Source organism: Phyllobates terribilis, unplaced genomic scaffold, assembly GCF_046119375.1.
Source record: "Phyllobates terribilis strain yellow unplaced genomic scaffold, ASM4611937v1 Scaffold_3__8_contigs__length_932513732, whole genome shotgun sequence".
In the NCBI taxonomy this organism is placed as follows: domain Eukaryota; kingdom Metazoa; phylum Chordata; class Amphibia; order Anura; family Dendrobatidae; genus Phyllobates; species Phyllobates terribilis.
The window spans coordinates 300,447,359-300,465,854 of record NW_027362763.1 but is presented as its reverse complement, the minus strand read 5'-3'; positions in this window follow the sequence as shown (position 1 = coordinate 300,465,854).

Here is an 18,496-nt window from a genome sequence, read left to right as displayed (position 1 = left end):
CACTTGGGTTATGCAGCAGGACAATGATCCAAAACACACTAGCAAGTCCACTTCTGAGTGGATTAAGAAAAACAAAATTAAGACTTTGGAGTGGCCTAGTCAAAGTCCTGACCTTAATCCAATTGAGATTCTGTGGCATGACCTTAAAAAGGTTGTTCATGCTTGGAAACCCTCCAATGTGGCTGAATTACAACAATTTTGCAAAGATGAGTGGGCCAAATTCCTCCAGAGTGTTGTAAAAGACTCTTTGCCAGTTATCACAAATGCTTAATTGTAATTTTTGCTGCTAATGGGGGCCCAACCAGTTATTATGTTTAAGGGGCAATCACTTTTTCACAAAGGGTCCTGTAGGTTTGGATTTCTTTTTCCCTTAACCCTGCTGTACTGTTCGAGTCTATTTGACCTGAAAAAAGTTTGTGAAGATGAAAATCTGCAAATCGTGGTTAGGCAAGTTTGTTTATGGATAGGTGTTGTTATTATGTGTGTTTTTTATTCATTTTTTTATTAACTCTTTTTGTATGAAATAATGATTTTTAAATATGTACTGTTCTGGTCAATATGACCCAAAAGTGTTTAATACAGATCTCCTGCCATATTTTAGTCACATAAATGATTTATAATATCATTGTGCATTATTTTTGCATCTACTATTGTTTATCGATTTCTCCTGTTCCTGTCTGCTCTTGTATTCGATACATTTTCAAGTTACTGCAGATGGATGGGCTTTGAGTACAAGTCTGTGCAAGACTGTTCCCCTATAGTATTTAAGCTCTTGTTACTACACTGGTTAGTGCTTGTTATGATTTTATTATTATTATTGTTTTTTATTCATATATTGCTGTTTTATTCTACATTGCTGATATTACCCCGTAAAAGTTGTGAGTGTCCATTATTTGGAAAGTTGGATAAAAATTTGGCAAAGACATCCATTGAGTGAAGCTGAATTGTAAAAGCTTGCCAATGCCTCAGATTCTGAAGAAGATATCCAACTGGAGAAAGTGTCCGAACATGATGACCACATAAGTGGTGGGGAAAATGATTATGAGAATTTTGATTCTGAAGTAGAAACTGATGAGGCACAATACTAAGACAACTAGTCCGATTCGAGCAATTCAGTCTAAAAACAAAAATGTAATTTGGAACTTGAAGCCTTCTGTTCAGGCAGGAAAATTGTTAACATCAAATAATTCTCTAAAAACTGGCAGCTATTAGAGAAGTTTTGAATAAATGGGTAGAAATTCTTTGAAAATTATAACATACTGGTGAAAATGTCACTGTGGATGAACAACTTGTGGCATTCATAGATAGGTGCCCATTTAAGCAATATATACCAAGTAAGCCAGAAAAGTGCGGCATCAAGATATGGACACTTTGTGACAGCAGCTGCTCATATGCTCTAAACGCTCAGGTATATACAGGGAAGAAGCCTGGAGAAAAACCTGAAAAGAATCAGTGAATGCGAGTAGTTTAAAATTTGACGTATGGACTAAGAGGACAAAACGTTACATGTGACAACTTTTTTACATCGCACCAACTGGGATAGCTGTTGCTAAAATTAAAACTTACAATGCTGGGCACTGTAAGAAAAAGCAAGCCTGAACTGCTGCAAGGTATCCTTGGTAAAAGAGATGTTCATATTTCAACATTTTGCTTTACTGGAGATACGACATTGGCTTTTTACATTCCCAAAAAAAACAGACATTGTTCTGATGAGCACGATGCACCATGACAATGCAGTAAGTAGTCAAGATGACAAAAAGCCACAGATGATATTACATTATAATTCCACCAAAGGGGCAGTTGATATACTAGATCAACTAACAGTTCCAAGTGCTTCTCACTAAATTATATCAAAAAGTAAATTTATTTAATTTTTTCAATGCAAAAAGTGAAACTCATATATTATATAGAGTCATTACAAACAGAGTGATCTATTTCAAATGTTTATTTCTGTTAATATTGATGATTATGGCTTACAGCTAATGAAAACACAAAAGTCATTATCTCAGTAAATCAGAATAATTAACAAAAAACACTTGTATATGCTTCCTACACATTTAAAAGGGTCCCTTAGTCTGTTTAAGTAGGCTCCACAATCATGGGGAAGACTGCTGACTTGACAGATGTCCAGAAGGCAGTCATTGACACACTCCACAAATAGGTTAAGGGTTGTCTGTAAGCCATAATCATCAACATTAACAGAAATAAACACTTGAAATAGATCACTCTGTTTGTAATGACTCTATATAATATACGAGTTTCACTTTTTGTATTGAAGAACTAAAATAAATTAACTTTTTGATGATATTCTAATTTAGTGAGAAGCACTTGTATGTACACAAGCAAACGCAAAACAAATCTGCGGCCAATGGTTTTATTTTATAACATCGATGTAACATCTTGAGCATGCAGAGGCAGGATTGAGTGTCCCAGAGGCTGCAGTTAAGTACAAAGGTGGCAGAAAAGTACATAGTTAAATGAAATAACATAGTTGGTGTTAGGTGGTGTAATTGTGAGAGTTTATCTCTTGTCTTGGTGTTGGGTTTCTGCCGAATAAAGCCCCCGTCTCACATAGCGAGATCGCTAGCAAGATCGCTGCTGAATCAAGGTTTTGGTGATGCAACAGCGACCTCACCAGCGATGTCGCTATGTGTGACACTTTGCAGCGATCAGGCCCCTGCTGTGAGGTCGCTGATTGCTGCAGAATGTCCTGGACCTTCTTTTGGTCGTTGCCCTCCCGTTGGTCAGCACACATCGCTGTGTGTGACCAGCGGGAGCAGCGATCAGGCTGGTAATCATGATAAACAACGGGTTACTAGGGGCACACGCGCACCTAGTAACCCGCTGTTTATCATGGTTACGAGCCTGCTAAAGTGAGCAGTAACCTCCCGCTCACTGCAGCAGAGTGGTAACCATGATAAACAGCGGGTTACTAGGTGCGCGTGTGCCCCTAGTAACCCGATGTTTACCATGGTTACCAGCCTGATCCTGCTTCAGCAGGCTGGTAACCAGGAGCAGGACATCGTGGAAAGATTATTTCCATGATGTCGCTGCTCCCCTGATCGTTGGTGAGCCTGCCTGCCTGTTTGACAGCTCACCAGCGACCACATAGCGACGCAGCAACGATCCCTGACAGGTCTTATCGTTGTCGGGATCGCTGCAGCATCGCTAAGTGTGACGGGGCCTTAAAGTAGAGAAAAAAAAGGGGGTGGTTAGTCTGTGTTTGCAGAACTATTTGTTTTAGAATCTCCTAATAGGATCACCTGTGCTCAGCTGATTGCAAGCACTACAAGCCAAAAACCAACCAGCAAGGCTCCTGAGCATGCAGAGGCTGAATTGAGTGTCCCAGCGGCTGCAGTTAAGTACAAAGGTGGCAGAAAAGTACATAGTTAAACGCAATAACATACTTAAATGCCAGAGCATAGTTTGGTGTTTCCTTATTAGCCCCATATAATATGTGCTCTATGAACAATGCAACCAGGTATGCATGCCTTGAACTACCGTTTGAGGGTGAATATGTCTGCACTCAATATCAGCAAGTTACATGTTTGGAAGCCCAGATACTGGATCTAAATGTACAGCAAGCAACACTCAGCAGTATTGCAAACCTGGAGAGGAGTTTAGAGCTCACTGAGCTTGCCCTTGCTGAGGCAAGTGATATGGAGGAGGGTGGAGGTGGGGAAGATCAGGTCCCAGAAGTGGGTACCTGGGTAACAGTTATAAGAAGGGGTAGGGGGAAATGTGCCAGGGAGCCCAGTCATGATCTGGCACAACCTAGTAAATATGCCTCTTTGGCTGATATTAGAAATGCAAGCCCAGGGCTGCGATCACTGCAGCAGAACTTGCTCATAGCAATAAGGAAGACGACTGCTGTAGGAAGGAGGGAAATAGGAGTGCAGCAAAGGACAGACAGATGTTGGTGGTAGGGGACTGTATAATTAGGAGGACAGACAGGGCCACCTGCCGCCGAGACCGTGAATGCTGAACAGTATGTTGTCTGCCGAGTGCTCGAGTTTGACATATTGCGGATCAGATAGACAGATTGCTGGGTGCGGCTGGGTACAACCCGGCGGCCATTGTACACATCGGTACTAATGACAAAGTTAAATGGAGGTCTAAAGGTCCTTAAAATGATTACAGGGACCTAGGAGAGAAGCTGAAGGCCAAGACCTCCAAGGTGGTGTTTTCAGAAATACTACTGGCACCACGTGCATCACTAGATAGACAGCGGGAGCATAGGGAGATAAATAAGTGGCTTAGAAATTGGTGCAGGAAAGAAGGGTTTGGGTTCATGGAGAATTGGGCCAACTTCCCTGGTGGCTACAGGCTCTATAGTAGGGACGGGCTGCATCTCAATGGGGAGGGAGCAGCCATGCTGGGGGAAAAAATGGTCAGATGAATGGAGGAGCTTTTAAACTAGGATCTGAGGGGAGGGTATTCATGCTAATAAGGGGATAGATAGAGTAGACAGAGAGTGGGACAGCAGGGGTTATAGAGGATCTATGGGGGCTGGGATACACAAGGAAAGTAGGGAGCTGAGTAAGAATAATAAATGTGCTAATTGTATTAAATGTCTGCTGGCAAATACAAGAAGTCTCGCAAACAAAATGGCTGAACTGGAGACTCTTATGTCGGTCACAGAATACAATGCGGTGGGTATTACGGAAACCTGGCTGGATGAAAGCCACGATTGGGTGACAAACATAGAGGGATACGCTACATTTAGAAAGGACAGGAAAGACAAAAAAGGTGCAGGGGTATGTATTTTCAGAAGATCCAATTTAAAGCCTGTGTTCAATGACAACATTGGGACGAGCTGCGACAATGTAGAGTCAGTCTGGGTTAAAGTATATGGGGATGGCAATAATGGAGCGCTGCTAATTGGAGTTTGTTGTAAGCCTCCTAACATAGCTGAACTGGTAGAGGACGAAATGTTGGAACAAATTAAAGATGCAGCAAATAATAATAGGGTCCTTATTCTGGGAGATTTTAACTATCCAGATATTCAATGGGACATAGAATCGTCCAGTTGTGCTAAAATCTGAAAGTTCTTATCCACAGTTCAGGACAATTACCTCTCTCAGCTGGTAGATGAATCAACCAGGGGAGGTAATCTGCTGGATCTGGTGCTGTCAAATAGACCAGATACAATTTCAGATCTACAGGTTCGGGAGCATTTGGGAAACAGAGACCATAATATGGTAAGTTTCAATGTAATATTCAATAAAACATTTCAAAAAGGAAATGCAAAACCCTGGAACTTTAGGAAAGCTGATTTCAACAAATTAAGGGAAGAGCTTAATCGTGTAGACTGGGACCATGTCATGGTAACTGGGGACACCAAACGTAAATGGGGCATGTTTAAGGAAATTCTACTAGAGTCCTGTAGAAAATTTATACCCTCTGGTAATAAAATGTCCAGGAATAAAAAGAAACCATTATGGATAAATAAGACAGTACAAGGTTTAATTAGACAAAAAGAAAGGGCATTCAAAATCTTGAAGGCCGAGAATATAGAAATAGCATTTAAGGAGTATAAAGACCTAAATAAGAAATGTAAAAAAATAAATCAAGCTAGCAAAATTTTCTACATAGCAACAAATTGCCAGGGACATTAAAATAAATACCCCAAATTTTTATACATACATCAATGCCAAAAAGAGAAAATCAGATGGTATCGCCCCATAAAAGACGATAATAACAAGTTAATTATAGAGGACAAAGAAAAGGCTGAGATATTAGACAGACACTTTTCATTCATGTTCATCAACAAACAGTCTGTTTCAGGGATCTTTCAGCAGGGCAAAAATCAAAGTTCACCACCTGATATAACTTGCTTAACACAAAAAGAAGCATGCCTGCGTCTGAGCAAATTAAACATTGACAAATCCACTTGCCCAGATGGTATTCATCCACGGATACTGAGAGAATTGAGTTAAGTAATACCACTGTATCTCGTATTCTTAGACTCTCTTCTAACGGGATAGTGTCACAGGATTGTAGGATAGCCAATGTGGTACCAATATTTAAGAAAGGTAAGAAGGTGGATCCAGGTAACTACCGTCCAGTAAGTCAGACATCAGTAGTGTGCAAAGTTTTTGAGGCCATCATAAGAGATGACCTGCAGAGTTATATGACAGAGAATAATATAATAAATGATTCCTGTAGAATGTAAGCCCACAAGGACAGGGTCCTCTAACCCCCACACCGTTCTATCATTGTTAGTTTGTTTACTGTAAGTGATATCTGTATTTGGTATGTAACCCCTTCTTATGTACAGCACCATGGAATCAATGGCGCTATATGAATTAATAATAATAATCAGCACGGATTCATGAAATATAGGTCGTGTCTAACCAACATGTTGGGTTTCTATGAGGAGGTAAGTGCAAAACTGGATGTTGGTAATGCGGCTGATGTGATTTATCTGGACTTTGCAAAGGCATTTGAAACTGTACCTCATAGCAGCCTTATACTGAAGCTACAGAAGCAATAACTTGGGGGAACTATTTGTAGATGGGTAAGGAATTGGATAAATGATAGGAAAGAGTCATCATAAATGGTGCATTCTATAAATGGGACATAGTCAGCAGTGGGGTGCCACAGGGATCCGTGCTAGGACCGATTTTTTTAACCCCTTTATTAATCATCTTGGGGATGGGATTGAAAGTAAAGTGTCAGTTTTTGCTGACGATAACAAACTATGTAGGATAATAATATCTGATCTTGACATTACGATATGGCAGAATGATCTTGATAAGATGACTGAATGGGCAAACACTTGGCAGATGAGGTGTAATGTAGATAAATGTAGAGTAATGCACTTAAGATAAAGTAATCCTATTGCTACATATACATTAAATGGGAGTATACTCGGGACTACAGAACAGGAGAAGGACTTGGGTATTCTGGTTGCAAGTAAGCTGAGCAGCAGTACTCAATGTCAATCAGCAGCCGCAAAAGTAAACAAGATTTTAGAATGTTTAAAAAGAGAAATAAAATCCTGTGATCCCAACGTATTGTTACCCTTTTATAAATCACTTGTGAGGCCACATCTGGACTATGGGATACAGTTTTGGGCTCCACATTTTAAATAGGATATTCAGAAGTTAGAGTCAGTTCAAAGGCAGGCAACTAGATTATTACAAGGAATGGAAGGTCTCTCATATGATGAGAGGTGGAAAAAGTTGAGCTTGTTTAGCTTAGAAAAACGACGCCTCAGAGGGGATCTCATTTACATGTATAAATATATGTGTGGTCAGTTCAAAGGACTAGCCCATGACTTATTCCTTCCAAACACCATACTAAGGACCAGGGGGGTGGAAGAATGGTGATTCCGACACCTAAAAAGGAAAGGGTTCTTTACAGTCAGAGCAGTCAGGCTGTGGAATGCCCTACCACAAGTGGTAGTGATGGTTACACACTATAACAGCTTTCAAAAAAGGGCTGGATGATTTCCTTGATACAGGTAACATTGTGCGTTACCGTTAAATTAGACAAAATGTTACACCTATAGTAGTACATTTGATCCAGGGTTCTTGTACTGATCGACTTTCCTCGAGTTAAAGAAGAAATTTTTCCCTGTGATGCAAATTGGCTGAATGTGTCCTGGGGTTTTTGACTTCTTCTGGATCAACAGATTTAGGTATAGGGATTTTATTAACACTATTATTAGAATCATAAGAGTAATACAAAAAAATAAAACTAATTAAAAAAATTATAAACTGGTTCATTGTAATAGTAATATTGCAGTAATAATAAAAATGTTAATAATACATTTGTGAGGCCTAGTCCCAGTAAGTTAGTAGGTGTAGTGTTACTGTAGGGAGTACAATTGGGGGAGAAAGGTTGAACTTTATGGACCTAGGTTTTTTATTCAACCTACATTACTATGTTACTATGTATCTTGATGTATCTGTCTACAATGCATTTGTTTTATATGGCATGAAATAAACCCTGATTGGAACCCCAATAAACTGCATAAATGAAAACTCTTTCTGGAAGAATTAGAAAAATCACGTTATGCCATCTATTTTAGGAAGAAAAGTTAATCCCAGAAGTAGCAGCAACCATAGTAAACCGTACTCAACAAAGCAAAGCCACCGCCTCCACCAGCACTGGAAAAAGCCTAAAAAGGAAAAGATTCAGCTTTTGTCCATCTTCGTTTGATAAAACAAATATTTCATGTTCTACTTGGAACAAATATTTATGTAAAGCATATGTGAGCTATTTCTGTGCAGAATGTAAGAATGTCTGAATTTAGGAAAAAGTGAACCTGTACAACCCTTTGCTTTATTTTCTTTAGAAAACTGAAGATTTTATTTTTATTTTGTTTTTGACCAACCATGTTCACATACAGTTAAATGATGCAACTGGTGTTCAAATAATACGCTTAAAGTAGCTAAATGTCAAAATTAACAGACTTTAATACGTGGGGTCATATTGACCCAAACAGTACAAGTAGATAGCCAACAGAACAACAGGGTTAATAATAAAGACCTTCATTTAAAAAATCCATATTTTGTTTACTTGTGTTATCTTTGTCTGATATTTAAATTTGTTTTGTGATCTGAAACATTTAAGTGTGACAAACATGCAAAAGAATAAGAAATCAGGAAGGGGGCAAACACTTTTGCACACCACTGTATGTGGATAACAAAACATGTGTAATTGCCATAATTTTCTGGCAGAAATACTTAATTTTCGGGAACAATTTCATGGGTGCAAACACTTATGACCATGACTGCGTAACATCAAAGCCGGCATGCCTGAATGGCTTCCCATTTACCCCCCCACCATGCAGGGATATCGACTTACTCTCCAGTCCAGGCTGTGCAGTGTAATCCTTATCCTCTGCTTGCTGTGCATGTTTCCTGGCTGCATGCTTAGGGCGGCCACGCCTGCACTTCCTGAGTCTTAAAGGTGCAGTGTGTGCTTTCCTAATGTGTCCCCAACCTATTGCTATGAGGCATTGGGTCTGCACCTATCCTTGTATGCGTCCTGTGAGTACCTTACCTTGTTTATTCCTTGTGAACTCCTTGCCACATCTGCGGTTTCCATGCTTGTCTACCCAGTTTGAACGGAGTCCTGCCCGTGTCTGTATATCTGTAGTGGCCGTCCTGACAGCATGGTGTAAACTTGTCCCAAGTGGCTGTTCTGCCAGCATGGTGTCAGCCTGTCCCAAGTGGCTGCTCTGCCATTAACTACATACCTCATTGAGGGCTAGTAGCCAAGTGTCTGACGTCTGCCCTAGTGTAGCCCCTGGTTCCGCCCCTCCCGGACTCTCCTCAGATCACGGCACCATCTGTTGATGTTTATCTGAGGTCGGTCTTTCTTGTGGCACTTATTCACGCCCTTCCAGTGCACTTCTCAGTCCGTGGCCCAGTGGCACCCAGTCCGTGAGTGTAACAGACTATATATGCCCCACATCTGATGGAAGTGCGTAATCGCGACCAGTGATGCGTCACTTCCAGGTCACACTATGTGTTTAAAATGCCGCTGCATCAGCCCATCTCTTTCTGTATTACTACGTGGTAAGTGTTTTAAATTTCTATATTCCTCACTCTGAATTTCAGGGGATTTTCTTTTTCCACATTCACTAGGCAGTCAGTTCTGTGCACCACACCTTTATTTACATAGACTGTGTTAGACCGTTTATTACAGAACAGAGAGCCCTTTCTATTTTTCATGCTGCACTTTATTGATACTTGCCTGATAACTTAATAATATCCCTTGCTGTCCTTTTTCTTTGATCATTGTTTCCCTTTTTCAATTTTTTCCTTTTCCTCTTTCTTTCCTTTCAATTAATCGGCTGTTATATACTAAAGATGACTTACACTGTACATGTAATGAGCTATTTTATCATGCATATTAGTAACAATTATGGATTTTCCAATACTGGATGCAATAATTTATAGCTATAATCATGTGTTTCTTATAATTGACAAAATAATGTCTTTTCTGTGTTATATTTTTTTCACTTTATCATTTATCAGATATTATCTGATTTATTCTTATGTATATATAGTGGTAAAAATAAGTGTTTGATACACTGCCGATTTTGCACATTTTCCCACCTACAAAGAATGGAGAGGTCTGTAATTTTTATCATAGGTGCACTTTAACTGTGAGAGACAAAATCTAAAAAAAATCCAGAAAATCACATTGTATGATACTTACATAATTAATTAGCATTTTATTGCATGAAATAAGTATTTAATGCAATAGAAAATCATAACTTAATATTTGGTGCACAAACCTTTGTTTGCAATTAGCTGACGGGCTCTCACTCAGCCTGACTGGAGCTGGTAGAGAACCAGAAGTTCTGCGGTGGGAGTCCTGCGTGACTATATTTGGCATGGTAACACAGGAGGAGGAAGAAGCAACGGATACGGTTGATGGAGCGGCTGATGGTTGTTGAGGTCTGCATTTTATCGCAGGTAGATTGCCAGAGTAATGCATGTTGATTGCACATGTGAAGGTTCATGCATGTAGTAGTCAAATTATTGCACTTTTTTTCCTCTACTGAATTTATCGCAAAGTTTGCAGATAAAGAGAGCTGGCTCATACTTTCCAGTCTCAAAAAAGAACTAGGCTAGGCAACCCTTGCCGCCCCTTTGAGCTGCAGACCCGCGGCCGCTCGTGGTCACAGCCATGGTTGTGGGTAAGGATGCAGTGCTCCTCGTGTTTGCATCAGTCCGTGTCTGCGCAATAGGATGCAATGTAACCTCCTAGTCTTCCTCCTCCTCCAACTCCTCAGATGAGCTACTCAGCTGCATGCCTCTGGGTTCACACCAAGTTTTATGTACAACCTTATCATCATCCAATGGGTTATCCCATTCCTCAGACTCACAGTCCTCCTCTTCTTGCCCTGACAGCACACTACAGTCGATGGTCAGGAAGTTGCTTGCACCCAACCTTTTTTTTTTCCCCTGCATGGAGAACAATATCTGCCCCAAACAATTTTAAGCTGAGATGTAGCCTGCTTTATATACCCATTTTGAGTTGATCAGGTCTGTGTACCCCTGTGCAGAGAACAATATCTGTCCCAAACAATTTTAAGTGGAGATGTAGTCTGCTTTTGTAGAATTAGGATCGACACCTCTTCCCCTACAGCCAACCTAGTAGATGGAGACCCAATCTGGAGTGTTCCCATTTGAAAATATTTGGGCCTAAAACTAACTAAGTGGCATCAATTTTACTACAGTAGAAATTGCTGAATTAGGAATAACACCTCTTCCCCTAAAGCTAACCCAGTAGATGGAGACCCTATCAGGATTCCCCACATTTCCAAAAATTAGTGGCAGACACGAGCAACATGGCATGATTATAATAATAAATAATAATAATAATTTTTATAGCGCCAACATATTCCGCAGCACTTTACAAATTTTAGGGGGTCTTATACAGACAATACAGAATAAGCATATCCCATATCGAAAGGAGTGAGGGCCCTGCTCACAAGCTTACAGTCTATGAGGAAATGGGGGAGACACAAAAGGTAGAATATACATATATTGTATAATGCAGCCTTGATATACTAAATAGGATAAATAATAATACATGGACTGGTAGCCAGCCAGTATGTGTACAGTCCAGACCGAGGCTATTAAGTGCATGGTTGGTAGCCATCAGCTTTCAGAAACCATCTGTATCTACCAGGCAGAAAGGCTGCATTTCCATGGCCAACAGATTGGAGATGGATGATTTCAACCTCTTGGCTTTGTCATGTGTAGGATGAAACAATCTTTTACGTGACCACAACTGTGGGATCCAGGGCTGGCTGCAGTGCTGAAAGAGGACAGAGTACGGTGAAACAGACAAACTGGTGGACCATGAGTGATATGCTGGTGCAGATGTCACCGTGGATTGAGAAACATGTGGTGTGCCCGGTGAAACAAGCACAGCAGGCATGTCCGCTTCTGTTACAGCTGATAGGCTCTTACTCAGCCCGACTGGAGCAGGTAGAGAACCAGAAGTTCTGCGGTGGGAGACCTACATGCCAATACTTGGCACGGTAAAATAGGAGGAGGAAGAAACAGCGGATGTGGTTGATGGTTGTTAAAGTCCACATTTCAGTGCGGTGAGATTCCCGCGTAATGCATGTTGTTTGCGCATGTGAACATTTATGCATGTAGAAGTCAAATTATTGCTGTTTTTCCCTCTATTGAATTTTTTTTCTCACAACGTTTGCAGATAACGTGAATTGGCTCATCCTTTGCAGTGACAAAAAAGGCCCAGGTTAGACAACCGTTGCCGCCCCTGCGAGCTGCAGACCCGCAACCACTGCTGGCCACAACCGTAGTTGTGGCAAATGATGCAGTGCTCCTCCTGCTTGCACCACTCTCTGTCTACACCATAGGATGAAAGGTAACCTCATCGTCTTCATCTTTCATTTCCTCAGATGAGCTTCTCGGCTACGTGACTCTGGGTTCTCACCAAGTAGGATCTTCAACCTCGTCATCATCCAATGTGTTTTCCCATTCCTCGCCTTCTCCTCTTGTTGCCCTGACAGCACAGTACAGTCTGCATGAGTCTCATCAGGATCACCTCCCTCCCCGGTGGCTAACGTCTGGTGATGAGGGTCAGGAACCTACTCGGACCCTACTCCGTTCTGCCCCGAGTCCAACCTAAAAAAAAGTTTGGGCATCATTGCAGATGCTTTCCTCCTCTTCTTGACTATGTGAATATTTGGAGTACACTTCTGATGCCCATGGTATAGAATGGGTAAACAGTTCTACAGACTCACCCATCTGTGGTTCGCTACAGTCAGTTAGGTACTTCAACTGTTGTGACGCTGTGTGTAATGTTGAGGTGGAGGAAGAAGAGGAGCCCTTGCAATCCACTGGAGCACCTGCTTTTTCTGACTCTTATTAACAAGGCATATCGCTGTGCGGCTGCCAAAGAAAGGGAGTGGAGTAGCCCGTCCACTAACAGAAGTTGTCAGTTGTCTTCAGATAGGACATGAAGGTTTTTGTTCACTAGTGCTTTCACTAACATTACCACCTACCCCACGTATACCTTGAACACCAAACCTATTCCCCCTTCCACCATGACCTATTTTTTTCCCACTCATGTTGCTCAGATACTGTGGTAGGAGCATGCTATTAACAAAACAAAATTCGATTTTTTCCTCTGCAACAGCTCTGCGCACACTTGAATTTCAGCGGCACTAAATGACAAGGTAAGATATGGCTTGTGGTATAATGTTACTAACGGAACAAAGTATTTTTATTTTACGGTGGTTGAGGCCTGTATAACATAGGAGATATTCTCCAAACTATTTCAAACTGAGATGTCCCTGCTGTATAATGTTAGGAACAGCAAAAAATAGATTTTTTTTTACTCAGCATAAGCTCTGAATACAGCTGAATTTTACCGCCACTAAAAGGACTAGGTGGTTTATAGCAGAGTGTAACACATTTGCGACAGAATAAAATTTTTTTTGGACTCTGCCTAGCAACAGAAAAAAACTTTTTTTTTTACTCTGAAAAGAGCAGAAATTCACTGCCACAAACACAGTAGCTGACGTATAGCAGAATGTATGACATTTGCCACACAAAACAATCTTTGGAGGACTCTGCCTTACAAGACAAAATATATATTTGTTTTACTGTGCATACAGCTGAAGTTCACCCACCAAAAAAATGACAAGCTGGGCTAACTCAGCTTGAACTATCACATTAGCAAATTAAAAAAAAAGTTTTTTTGTGCTCTGCACTCACAAGCTTTGCTGAATTTCAACCCCACAAGATCAAAAAGTGGTCTACAAGGGCTTGCTTCCTTTATCACATTAGCAAGTGCAAAAATAGATTGAAGGTATACTCCTGCATGGAGCACTGTACAACCGGTGTACAACATTGTTCTATGGCATAGGCCCTGCTCTTTCTGTCAGAATCTCAGTAATTGCACAAGAAAAAAAATGTGCTGCAAGGTTGAGTGAACAGATACAAAGCAGATGACTTATCTACAATATCTGACTTCAAAACAAGCGCCCATCCATCTAGCTAATATCTCTCAGTACACAGGACAGAGCACACTGAGCAGCGTCTGTCTCCAGCAGTGACATGGATAAAATGATGCTGAGAGAACATGGACGCTTTTTATATACAGAGGACATGTGATTTCAGCAGCCAATTGCAGAAGCCATTGTGTCTGGACAGTATGGATGCTTCCTGTGCTCTGATTGGCTAGCCGTGCTTTTTTGACTTACAGGAAAAAAAAGTTACAAGTGCACTGCTGATCTTACCTGTTCTGAGCTATCATCAGCCCCCGCACTCATCAACCACATCCCCCCACTCATCATACATAATCACTATGCTAGCCAAACTGTTAAAAATGCTCTAGTTGCCTTGCAATCATGTTCCTGCATTTATTCGCCACACCTTTACCGATTTTTCCCGAATTTAAGAAATTTTGCTCACCTTTCTGATCACAAATCCGAATGTGCCACATTCATGTCGAATTTAAGTTGTAACTTCGGATTTCGAACAAAGTCGCTAATCACTAGAGTTGAACTACTCCACTGCAAGGCTGGCCAGTAAGGGCCATAAAGGGGTGTCCAGAAACACAAACAAATTTTAATCCTAAATGTCTATTTGATGTCATAATTTAATCTATTTTTGAATACACTTTAATGAAAAATTCATTATCCTTCCCTCCCTGCACTAACAGCTTTTGTTTTTTTCTACTTTCTTTTTGATGAAGCTTCATTTGAGATTCCCAGTGCATGCTGGGATACTCAAGTGAAGCATCATCAGGGGAAAAAGACTGCTCTCACTGCCTCAGCCACTGCTTCCTCCCTGAAATGAAGCATCATTAGCAACCTGCGCTTCAGGGGCTGGGCGAGTCAGTTGTCAATTCCAACGTATGCTCAGTAGATTCTTGTTGCTGTAAAATATGTACAACGACGCTGCTCTCTCTCGCCTGCTCAGATCAGTAGTAATGAGCTGGCAGGAGAGCACACTCTCTGTGTGCATTGTAAGAATGCCCAGCATGCAGACACCAAAGTCGCTCCTGCAAGTGACGTCACTTGAACATACTGCTACATTAACGGGAACACTACAGCAAATAAATGTACCAGTAGATCCAATGTTAAGACGGTACTAAAAGCTATTATAAAATAAAGCTTCCCATTGCAATGGAAAATACAGTCCCCTAACATTTAAAGAAATAGGCAGAAATATACAATAGTCTTTTTATTTGAAGTCATCTATTGTATATTCTGAAATAATCTAATAAGGGTATAAGATTTTTAGAAGAGTAATTTTATGTGATTGCAACAAAATCAAGTTTTAATTTCAGCATTTAGGTATAAAAACAGTAGTTAATATTGTATAAATCATGATATATTTAACTGTATATGTCATATATACTGCTCAACAAAATAAAGGGAACGCTCAAATAACACATCCTAGATCTCAATGCATGAAATATTCTCACTGAATAATTTGATCTGTACAAAGTTTAATGTGCTGACCACAAAATCACACAAAAATAATCAATGTTAATCAAATTTATTTACTAATGGAGGCCTGAATTTGGAGTCACCCCAAAAATTAAAGTGGAAAACACACTACAGGCTGATCCAACTTTGATGTAATGTCCTTAAAACAAGTCAAAATGAGGCTCAGTATTGTGTGTGGCCTCCACGTGCCTGTATGACCTCCCTACAATGCCTGGGCTTGCTCCTGATGAGGTTGCAGATGGTCTCCTGTGGGATCTCCTCCCAGACCTGGACTAAAGCATCCGCCAACTTCTGGACAGTCTGTGGTGCAACGTGACGTTGGTAGATTGAGCGAGTCATGATGTCCCAGATGTGCTCAATCGGATTCAGGTCTGGGGAATGGGCGGGCCAGTTCATAGCTTCAATGTCTTCATCTTGCAGGAACTGCTGACACACTCCAGCAACATGAGGTCTGGCATTGTCCTGCATTAGGAGGAACCCAGGGCTAACCGCACCAGCATATGGTCTCACAACGGGTCTGAGGATCTCATCTCAGTACCTAATGGCAGTCAGGCTACCTCTGGCAAGCACATGGAGGGCTGTGCAGTCCTCCAAAGAAATGCCACCACACACCGTTACTGACCCACTGCCCAACGGGTCATGCTGAAGGATGTTGCAGGCAGCAGAACACTCTCCACGGCATCTCCAGACTCTGTCACGTCTGTCAAATGTGCTCAGTGTGAACCTGCTTTCATCTGTGAAGAGCACCGGGTGCCAGTGGCGACTTTGCCAATCCTGGTGTTCTGTGGCAAATGCCAAGCATCCTGCACGGTGTTGGGCTATGAGCACAACCTCCATCTTTGGACGTTGTGCCCTCATACCACCCTTATGGAGTCTCGGTTTCAAACCGTTTGTGTAGACACATGCACATTTGTGGCCTGCTGGAGGTCATTTTGCAGGGCTCTGGCAGTGCTCCTCCTGTTCCTCCTTGCACAAAGGCAGAGGTAGCAGTCCTGCTGCTGGCTTGTTGCCCTCCTATGGGCCCCTCCACATCACCTGCTGTACTGGCCTGTCTCCTGGTAGCGCCTCCAGCCTCTGGATACTACACTGACAGACACAGCAAAACTTCTTGCCACAGCTCGCATTGATGTGCCATCCGGGAAGAGCTGCACTACCTGACCAACTTCTCATGCTACCACGAGTGTGAAAGCACAACCAACATTCAAAAGTGACCAAAACATCAGCCAGAAAGCATTGGTACTGAGATGTGGTCTGTGGTCCCCACCTGCAGAACCACTCCTTTATTGAGTGTGTCTTGATAATAGGCAAAAATTCCATCTATTGTCTATTCCATTTGCACAACAGCATGTGAAATTGATTGTCAATCAGTGTTGCTTCCTAAGAGGACAGTTTGATTTCATAGAAGTTTGATTCACTTGGAGTTATAGTCTGTTGTTTAAGTGTTCCCTTTATTTTTTTGAGCAGTGTATATTATATTTTACTTTCATTTTTTTAACAATGTTAGAAGACTTTACACTTTAATGCAATGCAGTTGCCACAATGGCATTTCACATAAAAAATTGCAGTAAGGCAATGTCATCATTGAACAACTTCTTTCTCTCTGTGTGACATTCTGCATAATAGAAGGTGTAGCTTGAGCTGTGATATGATAGTTCAATTAACTGAGTACTCCACTAAACCAATTAAGTATTTGAAATAGAAGAGAACTGATTGCAAGACAACAGAAAGTGTATAGAACAACTTCTGCAAAATAAAAAACAATAAAATAAAGATCTGATTATTAAGACCTTACAATTGAAACTTGTTTTTGCGTAACGGACACTTTTTTGTTATGTTCATGTATATGTTCCAGAAATAAATCACAAGTTTTTCAAGTCCATTCACATAGTGCTGGATATCCTTTTTTTATAAAGATCTTTAATGTTGACATTTCAGAAATCATAAGCTTTACATGTCCTTTTTTGACTGGAGGTTACACAAAAGTAAATCCACACTGTGTTGGGGTGTACCAGTTAGAGAATTTCAGGGGTTGGAAGCCTTCCAACTGTACTAGATAAAGTGCACATCTAGATCCAGAACATGAGGGATACTTGGAAATGGAAAAGACAAGATTGCTTAGCTGCAGTGGTTGCAGCTAAGGAGCCCAAGGAGGTGTAGCTGTGGGTTTTTGGAAGCCCTTAGACAGAACAGACAAAGTGGGGCTGAAGAGACAATGTGTAGGCTTGACCTATGAGTCTTAGTGAAGAAATACTAGACTTTTCAGGCTAAAGCATGGATACTGTACAGAAGTGGGCTGTGATCAGTGATAGACAGCAGAAATGGAGTATTTAAAGCGCCCCTGTCAGCAGTATTGTTCTCAGTAAACTACATACACTGTCAGGTGGGTGACATTACACTGATTAACATGACACCTTGGTTAATGAAATCTGTCCTGTGATTCTTGTGTAATCTTTACTTTCATTTTGGAGATAATGATATGCTTGTGCTTTGGGGCGACCTGTGGGGGGGGCTCTATCTGGTGCTCTGCTTACATATTCATCTGTATGCTCTTATGACAGCTAACTGTGCCTTCACTAACCTGCCTCCTATTTTACCTAGCCCTGCACTACTATATGCATTATGTAAAATAGGAAGCAGGTCAGTGAAGGCACAGTTACCCCCCATTGCTAGCTAAGGGGGGTAAAACATATATGAAAATGAACTAAAGGTTATTCTTATTCCAAAATGTATGTTAAACCAAAATGTGGCATTGGCAATTGATGTGACAGAGAGAAAAAAAACAACATAATTTCACTGCAACAAATGTTTGAGCCATTAGCATAAGCAGCACCACTGGTACTGCTGTAAGCTGTAAGTGGAAGTAGTACCAAAGGTAAGTTATACTTGGCTTCCAACAAGCATCTCAGAGGGTGGAAGTGGAAGGCATAAAATAATGGAATATATGCCAAATCACTTGACTCAGGTACAGCAGGATAATATTATATCTGACACCTACATCATCATCTTGAGTCGTGTTTTGCTTAGTCCCCC